This window comes from Neomonachus schauinslandi, chromosome 6, assembly GCF_002201575.2.
Source record: "Neomonachus schauinslandi chromosome 6, ASM220157v2, whole genome shotgun sequence".
In the NCBI taxonomy this organism is placed as follows: Eukaryota; Metazoa; Chordata; class Mammalia; order Carnivora; family Phocidae; genus Neomonachus; species Neomonachus schauinslandi.
In genome coordinates this window covers 54,372,720-54,395,823 of record NC_058408.1, presented here as the reverse complement: position 1 = coordinate 54,395,823, position 23,104 = coordinate 54,372,720, and the positions used below count along the sequence as shown (strand labels likewise).

The 23,104-nt window shown below is 37.7% G+C and overlaps 1 protein-coding gene and 1 non-coding gene across 5 annotated transcripts in view; one reads left to right on the top strand and one right to left on the bottom strand.

Annotated features, from left to right (window-relative positions):
• Positions 1-23,104, top strand: part of DNM3 (dynamin 3) — a 576,371-nt gene that overhangs the window by 73,392 nt on the left and 479,875 nt on the right. The gene's annotated exons all lie outside the window — the stretch shown is intronic.
• Positions 15,351-15,485, bottom strand: LOC123325266. The gene has a single exon (XR_006540346.1). It is a non-coding gene; the product is annotated as a U4 spliceosomal RNA (small nuclear RNA).

Sequence of the window (23,104 nt, the reverse complement as noted above, 5' to 3'; positions counted from 1 at the left end):
TTTTCTGAGTACAGATCCTTTGTCTCTTTGGTTAGATTTATTCCTAGATATCTTATGGTTTTGGGTGCAATTGTAAATGGGATCAACTCCTTAATTGCTCTTTCTTTTGTCTTGTTGTTGGTGTATAGGAATGCCACTGACTTCTGTGCATTGATTTTATATCCTGCCACTTTACTGAATTCCTGTATGAGTTCTAGCAGTTTTGGGGTGGAGTCTTTTGGGTTTTCCACATAAAGTATCATATCATCTGCAAAGAGTGAGAGTTTGACTTCTTCTTTGCCAATTTGGATGCCTTTGATTTCTTTTTGTTGTCTGATTGCTGTGGCTAGGACTTCCAATACTATGTTGAATAGCAGTGGTGATAGTGGACATCCCTGCCACGTTCCTGACCTTAGGGGGAAAGCTCTCAGTTTTTCCCCATTGAGAATGATATTCGCTGTAGGTTTTTCATAGATGGCTTTTATGATATTGAGGTATGTACCCTCTATCCCTATACTCTGAAGAGTTTTGATCAAGAAAGGATGCTGTACTTTGTCAAATGCTTTTTCTGCATCTATTGAGAGAATCATATGATTCTTGTTCTTTCTTTTGTTAATGTATTGTATCACATTGATTGATTTGCGGATGTTGAACCAACCTTGCAGCCCAGGGATAAATCCCACTTGGTCATGGTGAATAATCCTTTTAATGTACTGTTGGATCCTATTGGCTAGTATTTTTGTGAGAATTTTTGCATCCATGTTCATCAAAGATATTGGTCTGTAATTCTCCTTTTTGATGGGGTCTTTGTCTGGTTTTGGGATCAAGGTAATGCTGGCCTCATAAAATGAGTTTGGAAGTTTTCCTTCCATTTCTATTTTTTGGAACAGTTTCAGAAGAATAGGTATTAATTCTTCTTGAAATGTTTGGTAGAATTCCCCTGGGAAGCCATCTGGCCCTGGGCTTTTGTTTTTTGGGAGATTTTTGATGACTGCTTCAATTTCCTTAGTGGTTATAGGTCTGTTCAGGTTTTCTATTTCATCCTGGTTCAGTTTTGGTAGTTGATACATCTCTACGAATGCATCCATTTCTTCCAGGTTATCTAATTTGCTGTCATAGAGTTGCTCATAATATGTTCTTATAATTGTTTGTATTTCTTTGGTGTTGGTTGTGATCTCTCCTCTTTCATTCATGATTTTGTTGATTTGGGTCATTTCTCTTCTCTTTTTGATAAGTCTGGCCAGGGGTTTATCAATCTTGTTAATTCTTTCAAAGAACCAGCTCCTAGTTTCGTTGATCTGTTCTACTGTTCTTTTAGTTTCTATTTCATTGATTTCTGCTCTGATCTTTATTATTTCTCTTCTCCTGCTGGGTTTAGGCTTTATTTGCTGTTCTTTCTCCAGCTCCTTTAGGTGTAGGGTTAGGTTGTGTACTTGAGACCTTTCTTGCTTCTTGAGAAAGGCTTGTATTGCTATATACTTTCCTCTTAGGACTGCCTTTGCTGCATCCCAAAGATTTTGAATAGTTGTGTTTTCATTTTCATTGGTTTCCATGTATTTTTTGAATTCTTCTTTAATTTCCTGGTTGACCCATTCATTCTTCAGTAGGATGCTCTTTAGCCTCCATGTATTTGAGTTCTTTCTGACTTTTGTCTTGTGATTGAGTTCTAGTTTCAAAGCATTGTGGTCTGAAAATAGGCAGGGAATGATTCCAATCTTTTGGTACCGGTTGAGACCTGATTTATGACCTAGGATGTGATCTATTCTGGAGAATGTTCCATGGGCACTAGAGAAGAATGTGTATTCCATTGCTTTGGGGTGGAATGTTCTGAATATGTCTGTAAAGTCCATTTGGTCCAGTGTGTCATTTAAAGTCTTTATTTCCTTGTTGATCTTTTGCTTAGACGATCTGTCCATTTCAGTGAGGGGGGTGTTAAAGTCCCCCACTATTATTGTATTGTTGTCGATGTGTTTCTTTGCTTTTGTTATTAATTGGCTTATATAATTGGCTGCTCCCATGTTAGGGGCATAGATATTTACAATTGTTAGATCTTCTTGTTGGATAGATCCTTTAAGTAGGATATAGTGTCCTTCCTCATCTCTTATTACAGTCTTTGGTTTAAAATCTAATTTGTCTGATATAAGGATTGCCACCCCAGCTTTCTTTTGGTGTCCATTAGCATGGTAAATGGTTTTCCACCCCCTCACTTTCAATCTGGGGGTGTCTTTGGTTCTAAAATGAGTCTCTTGCAGACAGCATATCGATGGGTCTTGTTTTTTAATCCAGTCTGATAGCCTGTGTCTTTTGATTGGGGCATTTAGCCCATTTACATTCAGGGTAACTATTGAAAGATAGGAATTTAGTGCCATTGTATTGCCTGTAAGGTGACTGTTACCGTATATTGTCTGTGTTCCTTTCTGGTCTATATTGCTTTTAGGCTCTCTCTTTGCTTAGAGGACCCCTTTCAAGATTTCCTGTAGGGCTGGTTTTGTGTTTGCAAATTCCTTTAGTTTTTGTTTGTCCTGGAAGCTTTTTATCTCTCCTTCAATTTTCAATGACAGCCTAGCTGGATAGAGTATTCTTGGCTGCATATTTTTCTCATTTAGTGCTCTGAATATATCCTGCCAGTCCTTTCTGGCCTGCCAGGTCTCTGTGGATAGGTCTGTTGCCAATCTAATGTTTCTACCCTTGTAGGTTACATATCTCTTCTCCCGAGCTGCTTTCAGGATTTTCTCTTTGTCTATGAGACTCGTAAGTTTTACTATTAGATGTCGGGGTGTTGACCTATTTTTATTGATTTTGAGAGGGGTTCTCTGTGCTTCCTGGATTTTCATGCCTGTTTCCTTCCCCAAATTAGGGAAGTTCTCTGCTATAATTTGCTCCATTATACCTTCTGCCCCTCTCTCTCTTTCTTCTTCTTCTGGGATCCCAATTATTCTAATGTTGTTTCGTCTTATGGTATCGCTTATCTCTCGAATTCTGCCCTCGTGATCCAGTAGTTGTTTATCTCTCTTTTTCTCAGCTTCTTTATTTTCCATCATTTCATCTTCTATATTACTGATTCTCTCTTCTGCCTCATTTATTCTAGCAGTTAGCGCCCTCATTTTTGATTGCACCTCATTAATAGCCTTTTTGATTTCTACTTGGTTGGATTTTAGTTCTTTTACTTCTCCAGAAAGGGTTTCTCTAATAACTTCCATATTTTTTTCAAGCCCAGCTAGTATCTTTAAAGTGATGAATCTGAACTCTAGATCTGACATCGTACTAATGTCCGTATTGAGTAGGTCCCTGGCAGTCGGTAGTACCTCTTGTTCTTTTTGTTGAGGTGATTTTTTCCGTCTTGTCATTTTGTGCAGAGGAGAATAGATTAATGAGAGAACAAAATGCTAGCAGAGTAACAACGTCCCCAGAAAATATACTCTAAACAAATCAGAAAAGACTTGAAGCAGTGGGAAAAGAAAGGGAAAGAGAGGAAAAAGAAAAAGAAAAAGAAAAAAAAGAAAAAGATAAAGATAAAAAAACAAACAAAACAAAACAACCACAACAACAAAAAAACCAGAATGTGATCAAATATGATCAGGCTGGTATATAGATCAGTTCCACACACTAGATTTGGGGTGTATTTTGGTCTTTTAGAAGAAAGTGCCTCCCAAAATTTTAAAGAAAGAAAAACTTATATATGTACAAAAATAAGGGTTGATATGATGAAGGGATGGAATATGACTGTAAAGATGGAAATTATAAAAAATTTTATAAAAGGAATTGATAAGAAGTTGTTTGAAAAAAAGAAAGAAGAGGATTTAAAAAAAGAAAAAAAAAGGGAGAGGATGTGATCAGGCAGGGGAATAGAAAACACCATATACTAGAGATTTAGGGTATATTTTAATCTGTTAGAAGAAACTATCTCAAAATTTTAAAGAGAGAACAACTTATATATATAAGCCAAAAATACGGGTAACTACTATGAAGGGATAGGATATGACTCTAAAAATGAAAAATAAAAATGTTTTTTTTTTTTAAAAAAGGATTGATAAGATGTTGGTTGAAAAAGGGAAAAAGAAAAATTCAAAAAGAAAAAAAAGAAAAAAAGACAGTTAAAAAAAAATTAACTTTGAAAGACTAAAGAATCATGGTAAAAAAGCCATGAATTCTATGTGCAGTAGTCCCCTAGCGCTGGAGTTCTGCCGTTCTCATTGATCGGTAAACTTGGCCTTGGCTGGCTGTTCTCGCTGATCTTCTGGGGAGGGGCCTGTTGCCGTGGTTTCCAAATGTCTCTGCCGGAGGCAGTATTGCCCCGCCCTTGCCCCCTCCCGGCTAAGTAATCTGCTCGGGTTTGCTCTCCCGGGCTTTTGTTCCCTGCGAGCTTTCCTTACAGCTTTGGAGGCGGAGAGTGAAAATGGCGGCCTTCCAATCTCCGCCCCGGAGGAGCCGAGAACTCGGGGCCCCGCTTCTCAGTGAGCCCCCAGAGAAAAGCCCTCAGTCACTCACGTCTCCCCGGTCTCCAGCCGCACTCTGTGCTCACCCGGCCTGTGACCGCGCGTTTCTATCTCTGGCACCCGACCCCGGGTGGAGTCTCCAAACCCAGCAGATCCCTGCGGCGCACTCCCGCGCGGCTCCTCCCAGGGGAGGAAGGTGAGTCTCCCCGGATCTGCCGCTTGTTGGGTCCCTGCTGGAGGAGCAGGGGCCCGACTGTGCCACGGATCACGGTTTATGGCAACCCCGAGCTGAGAGCCCGCACCTGGGTTCCGCCTCTGTAGCCGGCTTCCCTGCTCGGATACCTGGGAGCTCCGCCACACTCAGGCACCCCCGGTCTTTCTGTGACCCGTGGGTCCTGAGACCACACTGTCCTGGAGGGTTCCACCCCCCGCTTAGCCACCAGAGTGACGTCCCTCAGCGGAGCAGACTTTTAAAAGTTCCGATTTTGTGCTCTGCGGCTCTATCACTTGCCAGAAGCGGCCGATGGAGGCCCCTCCCCTGCCGTCTATCCTCCCGAATATCGCCTCGGATTCACTTCTCCGCACGTCCTACCTTCCAGAAAGTGGTCGCTTTTCTGATGAGAGAGTTGTTGCTCTTCTTTTCTTCGATCTCCTGTTGAGTTTGTAGGTGTTCAGAATGGTTTGATCCCTATCCAGCTGAATTCCTGAGAGGAGACAAAATCCAGGTCTCCTACTCCTCCGCCATCTTGCTCCGCCCCCTCAATAACTTTTTTTTTTTTCATTTCAAAGACCAACAGACTCTCTTGCCCCCAAGAGCTGTTCTTGATGTTCCACCATCATGAAATGCTGAGCCAGATTGTCAAGAAACTTTTGCACAGAATCTCATTGCTGATGTCCTCGAATGTGAAGGGTCTGGCATGATTCTGAATCTTCTATTTTTTTTTTTATAAGAAGGCACAAATCTTTTATATTTTATAGATACCCAATTTATTTTGGAATTGAATTCATTTTCATCAAACATTTTTAACTTCCAGGAAATGTTCAGCACATATGACTTTCTGGGCCTTCTGTATGTCTCTAACAAAATATGTCTCTAACAAAATAATTACAATAATAGGAAGAAAAGATGCTCACATTTATTAAAGTCCTGCTGTGTACTCTTTACATGTTATTTAATCTTTTCAATAATGCTTTAGAGTATGTGGTGCCATTTTTATTTTACAGACCTGGACTCTCAGATTTATTAGAGATAAAATACAATAACCACAGTATATACTCAATGAGTGATAGAGCTGGAATTTGAACCCAAGTCTTTCTGGACACACACACAAAAATGTCCTACCACTTTATGCTGCAAGGCAGAAGTAATTCCAGGTGGGCTCTATTTTTAAATATGCCCAAAATCTGACCACTTTTCACCACTTCCATTGCTATGATTTTGGTCCAAGTATCCATGATGTTTTTTTTCTATTAGTCTAACATCTGCTGTTTTCCCTGCCTCTTTTTTTTTTTTAAGATTTTATTTATTTATTTTAGAGAGAGGGAGAGGATGTGTGTGAGGAGAGGGGCAGAGGGGGAGGGAGAGGGAGAGAATCTCAAGCAGATTCTATGCTGAGCATGGAGCCTGATGAGGGATTTAATCTCATGACCCCGAGATCATGACCTGAACCAAAACCAAGAGTTGAACACTTAATTGACTGAGCCACCCAGGTGCCCCTGTTTTCCCTGTTTCTGTCTTTGACTCCTACGGTTTATTTTTGATAGCCAAAGTGATCTTTTTACTTTTATTTATTTTTTATTGAAGTATAATTGACATATAATATTATATTAGTTTCAAGTGTACAACATAGTAACTTTACCTTTGTGTATGTACATTGAAAAATTATTGTCTCAATAAGTCTAGTTATCATTTGTCATCAAAGATAATATAATATTATTGACTATATTCCCCATGCTGTACATTACATCTCTATGACTTGTTTATTTTATAGGTGAAAGTTTGTATTCCTTGATCCCCTTCACTCATTTTAACCCCCCAACCCCCTCCACTTTGGCAACCACCAATCTGTTCTCTGTATGTATGAAAGCTGGGTTTTGTTTTTTTAGATTACACATACAGTGTAAGCAAAATCATGTGGTGTTTGTTTTTCTCTGTCTGACTTACTCACTTAGCATAATAATCTAAAGGTCATACATGTTGTAGCAAATGGCAAGACTCATTCTTTTTTATAGCTGAGTACTATTTTATCCCACACACACACACACACACACACACACACAAATACATCTTTTTTATCCATTCATCCATCAGTGGATACGTCGGTTGATTCTATGTTAATAATACTGCAGTGATCATAGTGGTGCATATATCTTTTCAAATTAGTGTTTTTATTTTCTTTGGGTAAATACCCAGAGGTAGAATTGCTGGATCATATGGTAGTTCTATTTTTAATCTCTTGAAAAACCTCCATGTTGTTTTCCATAGTGGCTGCACCAATTTACATTCCCACCAACAGTGCACAAGTGTTCTCTTTTCTCTGTATCCTCGCTAACACTTGTTTTACTTGTCTTTTTGATAATTGCCATTCTGACAGGTATAAGGTGATATCTCATTGTGGTTTTGATTTGCATTTTCCTGATGAATAGTGATGTTGAGCATCTTTTCATGTGTCTCTTTGCCATCTGTATGTCTTTTTTGGAAATGTGTCTATTGAGATCCTTTGCCCATTTTTTAAATTTGTTTTATAATTACTGAGGTGTATGAATTCTTTATGCATTTTGGATATTAAGCCCTTATTGGATATATGATTTGTAAATACATTCTTCCATTCAATAGGTTGCCTTTTCACTTTGTTGATGGTATTAGTTTGACGTAGTCCTATTTGTTTATTTTTGCTTTCACTGCTCTTGCCTTTAGAGTCAGGTGCAAGAAAAACATTGCCAAGTCCAGTGTTAAAGAGCATACTGCCTATTTTTCCTTCTGGGATTTTTATGGTTTCAGGTCTTACATTCAAGTGTTTAATCTATTTTGAGTTAAATTTTTGTGTATGATGTAAGCAAGTGGTCCAGTTTCATTCTTTTGCAGGTGGCTATCCAGTTTTCCCAACACCATTTATTGAAGAGACTGTACTTTCTGTATTGCATATTCTTGCCTCCTGTTTGTAAATTAACCATTTACATTGACCAATGTATATAAATTGACCACATATGTGCAGGTTTATTTATGACCTCTCTGTTCTGTTCCATTGATATTAGTGTCTGTTTTTATGCTGATACCATGCTGTTTTGATTACTACAGTTTTGTAGTATAGTTTCAAATCTGGGATTGTGATACCTCCTTCTTTGTTTTTTCTCAAGATTGCTTTGGCTTTTCAGGGTCTTTTGTGATTCCATACAAATTTTAGAATAATGTGTTCTAGTTCTGTGAAAAATGCCATTGGAATTTTGATAGGGATTGCACTGACTCTGTATTTGCTTTGGGTAGTATGGGCATTTTAACACTGTTAATTCTTTTAATCCATGAGCACATAATACCTTTTAATTTATTTGTGTCTTCTCCAATTTCTTTTATCAATGTCTTATAGTGTTCAGTGTACAGGTTTTTTTTTTTACTCCTAAATATATTCCTAGGTATTTTATGCTTTTTGATGCAATTGTAAATGGGATTGTTTTCTTGGTTTCTCTTTGATATTTTATTAGTGTATAGAAACACAATAGATTTTTTTTTAAAGATTTTATTTATTTATTTGACAGAGAGAGAGATAGCGAGAGCAGGAACACAAGCAGGGGGAGTGGGAGAGGGAGAAGCAGGCTTCCCGCCGAGCAGGGAGCCCGATGTGGGACTCGATCCCAGGACCCTGGGATCATGACCTGAGCTGAAGGCAGACGCTTAACGACTGAGCCACCCAGGTGCCCCACAATAGATTTTTGTATATTAATTTTGTATCCTGCAATTTTACCAAATTCATTTGTTAGTTCTAAAAGTTTTTTTGGTGGAATCTAGGGTTTTCTATATATGGTATCATGTCATTTGCTAATAGTGACAGTTTTATCTTTTCTTTTCCAATTTGGATGTCTTTTTTTCCTTTTCTTGCCTAATCGCTGTGGCTAGGACTTCCAATACTATGTTGAATAAAAGTGGGGAGGGAGGGATTCTTTTCTTGTTCCTGATCTTAGAGGAAAAGCTTTTAGCTTTTTACTGTTGAGTATGAGATTAGCTATGGGTTTGTCATGTATGGCCTTTATTATCATGAAATCTGTTTCTTCTTGAATGTAAGTCAGAATAGTAGCTCACCATTTCACATAGAAAAAAGCCAGAGTCCTTACAATGACCCCCTTTTCTCCCTCTGACCTAATCTTTGATTTCTTCCCTTTGTTCATTTCTTTCTAGCATGCCAGGCACATATCTGCAAGGGATCGCTAATTCACTCAGCCCTTCAAGTCATTGCTCAAATCTCATTTTCTCATTGAGGCCTACACTAATCCGCTATTTAAAACTGCAACCCCAGTGGGACTTAAAATACAGTAATCTAGGATTTTCAAGCTCTTGATAAAACTCTTTAAAACTCTAAAATTCTCTGTTTCTATATTAAATGACAACAGTTTTTTTCATGTTGAAATACAGAATTGGAATATATTTAAAATACCACAAACAAACCCAGTCTTACGTGGACTAGAGAAGACTTATCTAGTGTTTTTCAAACATTGACTGTATCTCACTGTAAGAAACACAGTTTATATTGTGACCCACTGCACGTTTATAAAATTGAAACAGAAGTTTTATGAAATATTTCGCATTTCTGTATGTGATATGCTCATATTTTTTTTTTCTTAAGATTTTTATTTATTTATTTGACAGAGAGAGTCACAGCAAGAGAGGGAACACAAGCAGGGAGAGTGGGAGAGGGAGAAGCAGGCTTCCTGCTGAGCAGGGACTCGATCCCAGCACCCCGGGATCATGACCTGAGCCAAAGGCAGATGCTTAACGACTGAGCCACCCAGGTGCCCCAATATGCTCATATTTTCTATTCAATTCTATTCCTTTCCATTATAAAAAATTTGTTAGTCATGATCTACAAATTGATTTCATGACTACTTATTGGTCATATTTCATAGTTTAAAATTGGTTTGTTGTATCTTAAAGATTTTATTTATTTATTTGAGACAGAGAGAATGAGAGAGAGAGAGAGCACATGAGAGGGGGGAGGGTCAGAGGCAGAAGCAGACTCCCTGCCGAGCAGGGAGCCCGATGCGGGACTCCAGGATCATGACCTGAGCCGAAGGCAGTCGCTTAACCAACTGAGCCACCCAGGCGCCCGGTTTGTTGTATCTTAGATCTCGTTGACTCAGGAGATAAGTTACGAATCTTGTGTGTTAACTTCATGAAAATATAAACTGTGGACAATGACAAATGAGATTTCACTCTACTTTTGAATATTGACATATGACTATTAGTGAATATTTACAATATTCAGATTAACAAAAGTAATATAGATTTATTTTTATAAATATGTAATTAATTTAAAGTGCTTCTCTTTTGTTAATATTGTTTGCTAATGTTAGAAGTCATGTTAGAAATGCTTTTCATCCAGTGAATCAAGAGATTGCTATCTTTTTTCTTCTCACTCCCAAATCTCAGTATTTTCTTTTTTCTTTTTTTTTAAATTTTATTTATTTATTTGAGAGAGAGAGAGAGAGAAAGAGAGAACAAGCAGAGGCAGAGGGAGAAGCAGCTTCCCCACTGAGCAGGGAGCCCGATGTGGGACTTGATCCCAGGACCCTGGGATCATGACCTGAGCCGAAGGCAGGAGCTTAACTGACTGTGCCACCCAGGCCCTCCCTAATATGATCTTTGTTAAAAGTAGGAAACCCATATCCAAGCTGTCTTTCATCATTGTCCTCTTACAATGCAGTGCTCTAGTCATATTAAATTATTAAGCCAGTTTCATCCTGCCTTCCTAGCTTTGTGCCTTCGTGCCTTCTTGCTTTACTGCCTGCTTCCGTTTTTCTTATTCTCCCTAATATTTTTGAACACCTGCTATATGCCGTGCATGGTAGTGGGGATTATATAAGACATATTCCTTGCATTCACTGGACTTAAACTGGATACTAACATTCCCAGTTATGAAAGTGAAAACAAGAAGCCTTAGATTGTTGAGAATGTTTATCTTGATTTACCTCTAGCATTCAGAGGTTGATAGAATTTTGGAAGTGGTAGAGGCATTGGAAGACATTAGTTTAGTTCTCACATCTTAATGATGTAGAAACTGACTGTTATGGTGAGCGCTGTGAATTGTGTAAGACTGTTGAATCACAGACCTGTACCTCTGAAACAAATAATACATTATATGTTAAAAAAAAAAAAGAAGAAGATAGCAGGAAGGGAAAAATGAAGGGGGGGAAATCGGAGGGGGAGATGAACCATGAGAGACTATGGACTCTGAGAAACAAACTGAGGGTTCTAGAGGGGAGGGGGGTGGGGGAATGGGTTAGCCTGGTGATGGGTATTAAAGAGGGCACATACTGCATGGAGCACTGGGTGTTATACACAAACAATGAATCATGGAACACTACATCAAAAACTAATGATGTAATGTATGGTGATTAACATAACATAATAAAAAATTAGCATAGAAAAAAAAAAGGAAAAATAAAAGAAACTGAATCTCTTATAGATTAAATGGCCTGTTGAGGTCACAGCTAGAGCCTAAGCTGGGTTCTTGACCAGTGCTCATTCTCTACCACCTCCTTTCTCTTTATTGTGTACTGCCTGCCCAGATCCCATGTTGTCATATCTGATTTGTGCTGTTAAAGACTCTCTTTTCACAATGCATACACTGAACTATAGGCTTTAGCATTATTGGTATTTTTACTTGAAATTATAATTGGAACAATTAGAGATGCGTCAGTGGAAAGGCAATGAAAGAAGGCCATTAAGTGCTAATAAATGCCTCTCCTCATGGGAATGGAGATCTTTTCTTTTCTAAGCATTTGAGCTCTTTTCACTGGTGCTTTTAAGTGGCTAGAAATAACACTTGCCACACGCTTGTGGAATACTCTAGATGCCAGGGGGTTCATTTCATTCTGTATTTGAATTGAGCACACTGTGGTTGGAATGTGTGTTGATTCTTTTGTTGATTTAAGCTTTCATTCCATGTTTTGTATTAACCTTTCTCATGGAAGGCAGCAGAACAATAGTGAGAGCTCGTAGAGAATGAAGCCTTTAGGTAGCTGATGACTTTCTAGGAAGCAGATGAAAAAGTTAAAATTATAGGTGTTTATTTTGATACATTTTCCTTCTCACATCACTCAAAACTTGAGATACAGTATGAAAAACTAGATCTAGCTTACCCTAAAGTCACATACTTATGGCTAGCAAAAGATAATCACTACTTATTGCTATGGAGATATATTACATTTTGGAACAAATTTGTGTGATTAATTATAAGTAAATTTCAGGATAACTTATGACTATTTCTTCTAAAAATTGTGGTAATGATGATGATGATGGTGATGATGGCAGCTGAAATTTTTTGACCACTTACTATGTGCTAAGTGTGTGCTTCAATTTTCTTGTCTACAATTTCAGAATGCAAAATGATCTGAAAAGTAAATATTATTTTTGTAACTCATTTTGCAAAACTTATATTGACTGACCTAAACTCATTTACTGTCAAACTTGACCTGAATGATATGAGGCTATTCATAGTATGTTTTTATCTCTATTACTGTGAATATTCATTTGTTTTGCTACAGAAATAGTATGTTTGATTCCACGTGCTACTTCAGATTCCATTACACAGTTTAAGTTTCAGACATCATTTTTTTTTAAAGATTTATTTATTTGAGAGAGAGAGAGAGAGAGAATGAGCACAAATGAGAGGCAGAGGGAGAAGCAGACTCCCCGCTGAGGAGGGAGACTGATGCAGGGCTCGATCCCAGGACCCTGAGATCATGACCTGAGCCAAAGGCAGACATTTAACCGATGGAGCCACCCAGGCACCCCAAGTTTCAGACATCATTTTACCTTTCTCAAATCTGAAGAAAATTTGAGTTGCATATCACAATGCCACCAGAATATTAAGGATTATATTATTCCTATTATTCTACCCCCAACCCACTCACAATTTACAGATGAGAAACTGAGCCAAAAAGTAGTGGATCCTGAATTCAAACCCAGGCATTTCAGTGCTAGAATCTGTGCTCTTAACCACCATGCTATACCGAAAAAGAAGTTTTTAAAAGCACTTCACAGCTATAAATATTATATATTTATCTAATAAAATTCTAGTAAAGATGAAAAAATTCAGATTTGAATAAAGTTAGTTACTCTATTAATATTTCTGTGTTCTGTTTCCCATTTTAAATGCTATCTTAAACTCTCATGGCCATGATTTATTAGTAGTTCCTGCCACTCTTGATTGTTATTTATTTATTTATTCATTTATTTGAGAGAAAGAGAGAGAGAGCTTGCACATGAGTTGGGGGGGGCAGAGAGAGAGGGAGAGAGAGACTCTCAAGCAGACTCCACACTGAGCGAGGAGCCAGTTGTGGGCCTTGAGGCGGGGCTCAACTCAGGGCTCAATGTGGGGCTCAGTCTTAAGACCCTGAAGTCATGACCTGAGGTGAAATCAAGAGTTGGCCACTTAACTGACTGAGCCACCTAAGCACCCCCAGTCTTGATTGTTTTATTTTCAACCTAATGGTCTGTTCTCCTTTGGACTTCTTAAATTTTCAAAAGCTTCTGTGCTTGTTTATAAAGCATGCTATTAGGTCTCAGGAAAAAGAGTAAACATTGCTGCTGAGGCAAATGTGCTTTGAGATGCTATCTACTCTAAATGAAGAAGGGAGCCACCAATCATTTTAGCACAACAGACAGTTTGGACTATAAATAAAATTGTAACCTTAGATACACACTATCAGTTTACTGATGTTGGTGGATGTGTAGTTTAGGTATTATTCTTGACATATACAGCTGGGTAACATAGTCTAATTGCTGTAGTCAGAGAGGTGTAGATAGAGAAAGTAATTCTTAAGTTTACTCATTAGTATGCCTTCTTTGGTCAGCTGAATCTATTACATAATAAGCAAAATTTATTGAACTCTGTTAGGTGTTTCCACTGGCTACTTTTAATACATTTTAGGGCTTGGAGCTAATAAACATATTTTTCCTAAACTTTCATTAGAAATGTAGAGTCAAGGGTAACTTTTTAATTTTTTTAAGATTTTATTTATTTATTTGACAGAGAGAGATATAGCGAGAGAGAGAACACAAGCAGGGGGTAGTGGGAGAGGGAGAAGCAGGCTTCCCGCTGAGCGGAGAGCCCTATGTGGGGCTCAATACCAGGACCTTGGGACCAAGACCTGAGCCGAAGGCAGACGCTTAACGACTAAGCCACCCAGGCGCCCCCAAGGGTAACTAAGATAAGAAATACCTAGGTATTTATAAAATATGTATGTTAAAAATCTATATACATATATGTATATATCTATATACGTATATCTACATATCATCTATTAGATACTGAGTACTTTTCTTTCTTCCTTTTACCCTTTAAAATTTCCAGCCAATGGTACAGGATCACAGAAAAAAAAGTCAATTAAATAGACAAAAAAAACCAAAACCAAACAAAACAGCAAACCTTTTCAGGTAAGACAATAATAGACCACATACATGATACCTACATCTTTAATTATGAATGTTTGCATATTTGTTTTCTAATTAACCCTTAAAATTTGTATTTCCAATACAGTCACAGTTTTAATTCCTATATTGCTGACTTTATTTGCTCACCAAATCACTATTGAGCGCCTTCTTTGTGCCGTACTGTGCCAAATACTGGCCTTTTAGAAATGAGGTCCTTGTCGTAAGAGAGCTTGTCTAGGGAAGGAGATGTGACTGAGGTTCATGGTACCTTGGAATAAAGAGGAGAAACATTTAAATATACTGGCATTTCAAGAAATGCTTTCCATAGGAGGCTGTACCAACATTTCTGTCTTTAAAATGAAATGGGTAAAGAAAGGTGATGCCTTGGGTAAGGGTTTCCATGGTAGAATACTCAACACAGAGGCATGAAATTAGTGTGAAGTCACTTGGGAACCAGATGTTCTGGGAATAAAAGGTTTGCATAGGGGAATAATGGATGAGGCTTCTAGAGTATTAGGGAGGAGTTAGATCTAAGGATTCAGTTAAATCCCTCTTTGATAATTAGAAAATCAGATTCCCATTCTTTTTAAATAAACTGTGTGGCTATGGCTCTCCATTCTGTTTTAGTGGAGAAACTGACCTATATACTTTTTTGGCTTCCAATTAAATACCTATTTTTTCTTCCAACATCTTAGGAAAAGTGGAAACAGGTGAGCATAATATTGACTGTGGAAGCTTACTTCTACTCTTAATCCATATTCTTTTCTTCTAGCCCCCTGCAAGAACTGGCAATAAACAGGACCAAGGACAGTAATTGGGTCATATTTCTCCAAGTCAAGTCTTCAGGGAACAGTTGAAGTGCTGCCTACATCAGCCCTGCCCCTTGTCATTGGATAAGTGTTTTCTAGGGCTAGCTTCTTCTCATGGGGTGTGGTCTTCCACACCTGGGCCTTTCCTACCCATTGTAGTGTCAAAGTACAAAGGTGTGAGATTCATGTATGGGCTTCATGGAAAAGGGGCACAGGAGGCCTCTCAGCCTTTTTGGTACTAGGCCTTAAGCCTGCCCCATAACTAGGCCAGATGAGGCTTCCAAAGGTCCAACCTCATGTTTTCAGGATACAGAAGGGAATGTGTAAGGGTTTGAGGCAAAAGCTGTCTGACCTTTTCTTTTCTACACATAATCTCTCTAGAAACCCTGTAGGCAAGGATGGCTGACAGGATGAATATTTGGCATTCTGGGTTCTCTTATTCTTCTTTGATCTGTAGCACATATTCTCAGTGGGAGTGAGATTGCTCCCAAGGGGGCAAAAATTAATTCTTGGGGGACAAAAGTAAGCTTATTCTTCTCATGTATAGTTTTCAATTAGCAATAATCGTGCCTCGGATAAACCTCATTGGCTACGATACTGCCACTGTGCAAAGCTATTCTTCTCATGTATAAAGCACAGATGTATATACAGTACATTTACTGATATACAGTATATCTGTGCTATTAAATTTAATGGGGAAAATTTAATGGAGAAAAATGTATAACAAGGCCCTTAGGGGGGCAATAAAAAAAATAGGTTGAGAAACACTGTTCTAAAATGTAGTGTGTGTCTCTCTCTTTCTTACTTTCTTTGTTAGGCAGTGCATACAAGGATGGCAGTGACTCATAATGCCATCACTATACTAGACTGTCTTTTTTTGCTCTGCTATGCTTAGTCCATAGCTTTTATCTTCAAGTTTGCCTTGTGGCTTAAGATGGTTTCTGTAGCTCTGCTATCATGTATAATTGATAGGGAGAAAAAAGAAGAGGGAAGGGCAAAAGGTATACATTAGCTAAATGAGACCTTCTTAAAGGAACTATTTCTTTTTTTGTTAAAGATCTATTTATCTATTTTAGAGAGATGGAGAGAGGGAGTGTGCATGAGTAGGGGGAGGGGCAGAGGGAGAGAATCTTCAAGCAGACTCCCCACTGAGTGTGGAGCCAGTCGTGGGGACAGATCCCACCACCCATGAAATCATGGCCTGAGCCGAAACCAGGAGTCAGACGCTTAACTGACTGAGTGACCTAGGCACTCCGTTAAAGTTGATGTTACTTAACAACCTTAATTATATTTTACTGACTAAAACTTAGTTGTGTGGCTATCCCATTTGCAAACAAGGCTGGAAAATATAGATTTATTTGTCTATTTACCTACTAAAATTGGGCCCATTGCCATTCTTAACAAAATTGGGATTCTGTTAATAAGAAATAAGGGGAAATGGATATTGGGCAGGCAACTAGCAGTGTCTTTAGTTGTCCCTTTTATCATCCATTTGTGTGGCAGCTACTGAGGGCAAGGTATGATCTGTGATTTGGAATACAGCAAGAGCTATGTACCTCTCCTTTATGCTGGAACTCATTAATCTGGTGCTTTAAATTTTTGAACAAACTGGCTTTGTGAATAAGCAAATAACATGGATTAAGTATGAAGGCATTAAGTTCTTGAGAATTCCCTGGTGGGGAGAACACATTGTATTTGTAAACTAAAGCTGGCTTCTTCATTCAGTTTACAGATCTTGGACTCAGAAATTTTGCATTTTGAATGTTGCAGTAGAAACCCTTAATTATTGATTGATTAGATTTAATGAAAGCATTTTCCTTAGAAATTTTGAGTTTTGTGAATGAACGGTAAATTTGAATTGGAATTTCTTAGATGTTAGTAAAAAAATAAAAACAGTGTTTCCTGCAAATGGATTTGTAACTATGTTTTTCAAACAAAATGATGGTGCTATTTATTGAATACCTCAAATTACAGAGTAACTGAGAGCAAAAAAATGTGATCTTTTACAAATCTGTAAATGCTGATATTCTTACTGTGCCAAGAATTTAGGGAATAAAAGAAAACTTCATTGGAAAATTTCCAATTAAATCTGTGGATTTTGGCATAATTATTTCTTTCAACAGTTAAAGTGGCATTGTAATGGTTGGCAAAGCTCCGGGATTAGGCATGGAAGCACAAAGCCATTTTAACAGCACCATTGTGTTTAGCATGTGGAATACATGACCTCAGTCCTTCTTGGGGCAGGAGGTGGGCAGTATTTGGCAGGGATCTGTTTCTGTTTCTCTCTCTGGCTTGCCTTTCCTTCTTTACCTCTCTTCCTTCCTTTCTCTCTGTCTCTCTCTCTTTCTTTAGTTGGGTTATCATTTTAAAGGACCATGAGATAGTAATCCTACAGGGATTATTTTGGAGCACATAAAATTATACTTTGAAGATAATTTTTTAGAAGGGGCTTTTCTGTTTTTAAGGAATAATTTTAAAAAATATTTTGGCTCTGGGAGTTTTAAAAAAATTGTTTCTTCAAATTCTATTCTTTGTCTTTAGATAGACAATAATATTGGCCCACCAGATATTTTGTATTTTTTACTTTGGTATGTACTGTTGCATCTTAAATATTCATAACAAAATGTTAACTTAAATGACCTCAACAAATTATTGGTAAGTTGAAAGTCATCTTACCTGTTCTTTCAGTACATGTAAAATCCCACTTAGCTATCTGCCAGTTGGGGAATAATATAGGACAATGTTTTCCCTCCGTGATATGAATATATGGGGCTATTGGAAATCTTCCTGACAGGGTAGGTAGAAAGTATTAGAAATATTAATACTTGGGCACTAAAGGAGGCACTGGGAGGAACACAGCGGTGAGGGAGCTGACATGTAATTAGACCAGTGTAACAGGTATGTGTTGAAAGCTTAGATGGAGGCATGCATGGGGAATTTCAAGGAGGGCTTTTCAGAGAAGATGATGTGGAGGGAGTGTTGAAGAACAAGTAGAAGTTGGCTAGAGGAAGAAGTGGGGGGAGGGCATCCCAAGAGGGGAACATGGAATGTGCCAAGGCACTGAGACTGAGAGCGCATATGCACCCAGAGACTTCCACAAAGGACAGGACTTTTTATCTGCTTTGTTTATGGTTTGGATTTCATGCTAAAGACAATGGGGAGTCATTGAATGATTTAGAGTCTGGAAATGATGTGATGAGACTTATATCACTGTTGAGGTTGGATTAAAGTATGCTCAATTTGGATGCAGGGCAATTAATTGGGAGATTATAATGGTCCATATGAGCATTGGTGTTACCTGCGGTGGTGATTGAAATAGAGAAGACAGCTTTTTGCATTTAAGAGATATTAAGAAGGTGGAATCAGCAGGACTTGGTGACCAATTGTGAGAATGAAGACAGAGGAAAATGGAGGATGGATGATTCCCATGTACTTGGTTTGGCTGACATGTGTGGATGCTGATGATGTGTATTATGGTTGGGAATAAAGGAGGAAAAACATGGTGGGTAAATGATAATGAGTTGAACTGTAGAGCTTGAGTATGAGACATTTAGGTGGAGATGAGTAAGAGGCTAGTGTGACTTTGGGAATACCTCTGACTTAGAGTATTTGGTTTACCTCTTTGGAGACCTCTTCTCAGTCTTTCAGTTAGTTCTATTTCTTTCAGTGTCCATTAAATATTGGTATTTTCCGGAGTCCTTATTCATCACTCTTCTTCACTCCATTCCTACTCGTCTATTCTTTTGGATTTAGCTACCTGGTCCATGAATGTCTGTCAGATTATCTCCAGACAGGACTTTTATCCTGAGTTCCAGTTGCTCAGTCTAACTGTATACTTGTCTCCATTTGGATATCTATCAGCATATCCAATTTGTTCCCTTATCTTCTTCCCCATTTCCTTTACAATGTAGCATAGTCTAATAGTCACATTAGCACAGAAACTAGAGTTAGGCTCTCTGGGTTTGAGTCCTAGATCTGTCAGTAGCTTTGTGACTCTGAGAAAATTATATGATCTTTCTGTATCTCAGCTTCCTCATCTGTGAAGTGAGAATAACAAGAGCACATACCTGAGGATCAAATAAGAATGATGGCTGGCACACGATAAACACTATATAAATAACAGCTATAACTGGATCTTCCTGTATTGCCTGTTCTGGTTAATGGTACCACTACTCAGCCAGCTAACCAATCCAGAACTGTGAGATTTATCCTAACTCCTCCATATCACTTCATTCCACATCAGAATGATAATTTTGTCCCATCAGTTGTCCACTCTCTGGTGTCTTCTCTCCATCTCTGCCATTACTATTCTGAACTTAATCTTTATTATCTTTTTTCTTCAATGACCCAGACTGGCTAGTGACTAGTCTCCCTGTCTTTTGTCTTTATCTTTTTTTCAACATTCTCTATACAGTCCCCCAGTGATTTTTCTGAAATGCAAAGCTTATCACTTAAAACTCTTTAGTGCCTTTCTGTTCTTATAGGAAGAAAAAAAAATACAGGTGAAGGCTTCTGAGGTCTGGTCCTGCTTTTTTCTTCAGACTCTTTTCCACCCCATTCTGACCTTTCTTTAATATTTACAGTTCCTCCATATTCTGTATTACTTTGGTCTTCCATGTCTTTGTACACCCTGATCCCTTTTGGAGGACCTTCTACCTCATGTCTCTCTGAAATAGTTTCTGGCTATTTCTCCAAGCAGAAAGTTTATTCCCTGACCTATGTCAATATTTCACCTTGTGTGGAGCTTAACCATATGCCAGTCACGCTTGTCATTTGCATGCCATTCTCTTCTAAGACTAAGCTTATTTTTGAATGAATCATTTATATGAATTAACTTCTTGGAGAGTATAAGTTATGCCTCTTGTCTTTAGTCAAGGGCAGATGTTAAACATTTATTTACTGAACGGATCATCTTGTTACTGATCATTTACATCTATCTTAAAAAACATCTCTGTATTTGCTTTATTTGTTGCTAAGGGAAAAATTTCTTTTAGCTTCGTTGATATAGCAAGTATGCTTTCCTTTTTTTTAGGTTTCCAAAGGCCAGTCATTTCCTAGTGGACCAGTAATAATATTTCTTGTTACCGAAGTTTCTGGAAGAGCCAGTAAGAAATATTATCAAGATGGTTCTTCGACCATAGTGTGGGAATTATTCTCTACTTTTTGGCAGGAGTCAGGAAACCATGAAAGAGCATTGACTTATTGCCTGAAGACCAGCTGTTAAGACTGTGCAAATTAATGCTTTATTGAGGTGGGTCCAGAGAGAAGAAAAGCATTTGAGTTGTAGCTGCTATGTGTCATTGAGAGGGAAGTACTCCTGCCTTAAAATCCAACCATGAATACATAAATAAGACACTCAGGCAGTAGAATGGAGTTAATTAGATGATGCTGAGTCTTCAGATTACTCTTCTTATTTTTTACCTTGAAGGTTCATGCAAATGAGAAAAAATGGAGAAAAATGGCATACAAATTTTATATTTTTAGATGCATGACCATAAACAGAAATATGCAGTTTATCCACAGTAATACTAAAGGCATAGTCATTTTTTTCTGCATTAATTTAGCAAAGTAATTTTCCCATAAGATGTACATATGGGAGAACCAACCACCTATTGCATAGAAAAGAATAAAATTCAAATGGATGGTTGCATACAATGGCTAATGAATTATTCATGATTATTTGTATCAGGGCCTTGGCTCCCTGTTGGAGGCAGATATAAGGAAATGAGCTTTCCAAACCAGTGTGGCTGGTCAACCCCAAGGGGTTCAGGTGGGGTCTGTGGCTCCTCATCTTTAAATTCCGTTCATGAATGTTAAATTATTGTGTGTAGAGGCTTTTTATTTTTATTTTTTTGAGATGAGAGCATACTGCAATATCAGGGAAAACATGCTGTGGCTATAGCAATAGTAATAGTACTACTTTTGTCTATGGTGGTTGGGTTTTTAAAAGTTGCCATATATTGCATTTCATTTGATCCATAAGGTTCTCAGTTTAGTAGCAAAAGAAACTAAGATTTAGAGAGAATTTTGTTCATTCAGTGGTGGAGCTGGGACTCAAAGCAAGGTTCTCTAGGTTTCATTTGAGGGCTGGCCCCCTAGCTTGCACAACAGCAGTGTGCTGGGCATATGGTTTTCATGCTGTTGGATCATCAGAATGACATGAATCTTCAGGATGCCAGGTTAGTCACTGACTCTTCAGAAGAGAGGAATTTCTCTCCAGTGCTTTGTTGCACATAGATACTCCTGTTAAGTCAGGAGAGACTTCCAAGTAGCAGGATTTGGTTACCAAATCTTTTGACTTTTGTGAGAATGTATGTGCCGGAAGTAGGACTGGTGAGAGCCATGAAGGGGGCCAGTAAGTGTGAGTTAGTAAGAAGGGCGTTGGGTTCCTGAATCCATTATTACTTTTAATGCAAAGCTGTTTGCTTAATAAAAAAGTAGAGAAAGAGGTTAGATGTATCTGTGGGCTAACTTTTTAAAAAGCCAAACACATGATAATTATTTGTTATTTAAAATGTTTGATACATTATGTTTCACTTTAATAATGTTCAAAGGGATTGTTACTAAATCTACATTATAAATATGTCATAAACATGAGTTGAAACAGATCCCAGCATGAAGGTATTAAGTAACTAATCCTCCTTTCTTCCTTCTTCCTTTCCCCCCTTCTTCTTTACCTTTTTTAAATTTTTTAAGAAAGTATTTTATTGATTTCATTAAATGGCATTTTCAGGCATTTAAAATGTGAATATTTCTCTTCGGCATCTATCTATACATCATAAAAATCTCATTCAGAGTTCTCACAGCTCAAACAGATTCCCTCCCACTCTTTGCTATGGAGTTTTGTTTTGTTTTCCCTTTATCCATATTGATTGTCTCAAGTTAACTTCTTTTTGGTTTTAGACATAGAGTAGATGCTCTCCTTGTTCTAAGTTTTAAGTGATTATTGAAACCAGCAAATACTCTAACTAGCAAATACTCTAATATAGTTTCTGGAGAATATTAAGAGTATTCAATTATATGTATTTAGGTGTTTTCAAAGGAGAGTATCTATCTTTTTTCTGAACTCCAATGTAGTTTATCTGTCCCCTCCTTTAATGGTCTTCTATGTGCATGTCTTTATCTTCCCATTAGATTTCAAACCTCCAGTGTCTAGTGCTGGATGATGCCCACAGCATCTCCCTAGCACTTCTTAGTTTCTCAGTGAATTTTTTTGATGAATAAATAACATTATTTATTTCATATGGTATTTTTTGGAGCAATACAAGTCTGTAATTTCACTATTATTTATTTTAGTTGCACACAGTGACTTTCCAAATGAAACTTAGCCCTTGGAATCAAGGAGTAAAGCTTTAATTTAATTAAGAAGCTGTTCAGTATTATTTCCTCTGTTAGAATTTACACTAGAACTGCAAAATAAATTGTTTGTAGTATGGGGAAATTTTTAAAATTTTATCTCTGCAAGTCTCTATTCTAAAAGATCATTAGAGCTAAAGGCTTGGGTTCTGTGGCATTCTCACTGGACTTTACCATTTGTATAAGCTGTTTTCTTTGGAATCTCATTGTGTTGAAGCTCTTTCTACCAAGTTTTCTACAAAACTCATAGTATGACCCATGCCAATATCACCCACTGAATTGTTGAGTAATATATCCTGACTTGAGGTCAGTGGTTCTCAAACCGTGGTGAGCATCAGAATCCCCTGGAGCTTAAGAGTACAGATACTGCACACCTTCCCCTGGGCATTCTGAATCTGTAGGTTTAGGATGAATCCTGGGCATCTGTGGTTATGACACTTTCTGGTGGTCCTGGAACCATTTTTGAGGAACATTGCCATTGAGTCAAATTTATTCCTGATTTTTAAAATAATGAATCTTCCAAAGTTGTAAGGCATTCTAAATGCATTTAAAAGCTGTGTCATAGGTATGTTAATGAATTTGACATTGCACAATCAGTATGATTTATGTCACATTGCAGATGTAATTATAAAATACTTTCTTAGCTGCAGTTTTATTGGTCTAGTGTATATTAACATGCATTTAAAATACAATCTTTATTTGTTTAAAAAACTCCCTTTTTAACTAAACTCCCACTTATCAGGAATGAGAACAAACAAAACTCAAACTTCAGTGTTTTCTCTGCTGTTAATTTCTACATGTGCAATATTTAACTCTACTTATCCTACATTTTTTAAAAAAGATTTTATTTATTTATTTGACAGAGAAAGAGAGAGATA